A 1,379-nucleotide genomic window follows, 5' to 3' on the forward strand; every position below is an offset into this window, starting at 1 on the left:
TTTCAAGGGAGTTTCGCCCAACCCTTATCCGCCTAAGAGGCACTTCAGGTCGGCCTGACTGGCCACATTTTCCCCCTCCTCATCCTGGTTCTCGAATTTTTTCTAAGTCAGCCAAACTTGGAAATTTTTTCAGAGTGCCACTTTCAAGGGAGTTTCGCCCAACCCCTATCCGCCTAAGAGGCACTTCGGGTCGGCCTGACTGGCCACATTTTCCCCCTCCTCATCCTGGTTCTCGAATTTTTTCTAAGTCAGCCAAACTTGGAAATTTTTTCAGAGTGCCACTTTCAAGGGAGTTTCGCCCAACCCTTATCCGCCTAAGAGGCACTTCAGGTCGGCCTGACTGGCCACATTTTCCCCCTCCTCATCCTGGTTCTCGAATTTTTTCTAAGTCAGCCAAACTTGGAAATTTTTTCAGAGTGCCACTTTCAAGGGAGTTTCGCCCAACCCCTATCCGCCTAAGAGGCACTTCGGGTCGGCCTGACTGGCCACATTTTCCCCCTCCTCATCCTGGTTCTCGAATTTTTTCTAAGTCAGCCAAACTTGGAAATTTTTTCTGAGTGCCACTTTCAAGGGAGTTTCGCCCAACCCCTATCCGCCTAAGAGGCACTTCAGGTCGGCCTGACTGGCCACATTTTCCCCCTCCTCATCCTGGTTCTCGAATTTTTTCTAAGTCAGCCAAACTTGGAAATTTTTTCAGAGTGCCACTTTCAAGGGAGTTTCGCCCAACCCTTATCCGCCTAAGAGGCACTTCAGGTCGGCCTGACTGGCCACATTTTCCCCCTCCTCATCCTGGTTCTCGAATTTTTTCTAAGTCAGCCAAACTTGGAAATTTTTTCAGAGTGCCACTTTCAAGGGAGTTTCGCCCAACCCCTATCCGCCTAAGAGGCACTTCGGGTCGGCCTGACTGGCCACATTTTCCCCCTCCTCATCCTGGTTCTCGAATTTTTTCTAAGTCAGCCAAACTTGGAAATTTTTTCTGAGTGCCACTTTCAAGGGAGTTTCGCCCAACCCCTATCCGCCTAAGAGGCACTTCAGGTCGGCCTGACTGGCCACATTTTCCCCCTCCTCATCCTGGTTCTCGAATTTTTTCTAAGTCAGCCAAACTTGGAAATTTTTTCAGAGTGCCACTTTCAAGGGAGTTTCGCCCAACCCCTATCCGCCTAAGAGGCACTTCGGGTCGGCCTGACTGGCCACATTTTCCCCCTCCTCATCCTGGTTCTCGAATTTTTTCTAAGTCAGCCAAACTTGGAAATTTTTTCAGAGTGCCACTTTCAAGGGAGTTTCGCCCAACCCCTATCCGCCTAAGAGGCACTTCAGGTCGGCCTGACTGGCCACATTTTCCCCCTCCTCATCCTGGTTCTCGAATTTTTTCTAAGTCA

The sequence above is a fragment of the Leptonotus elevatus genome, unplaced genomic scaffold (assembly GCF_054856555.1).
Source record: "Leptonotus elevatus isolate MCC_2025b unplaced genomic scaffold, RoL_Lele_1.0 HiC_scaffold_61, whole genome shotgun sequence".
Lineage (NCBI taxonomy): Eukaryota > Metazoa > Chordata > Actinopteri > Syngnathiformes > Syngnathidae > Leptonotus > Leptonotus elevatus.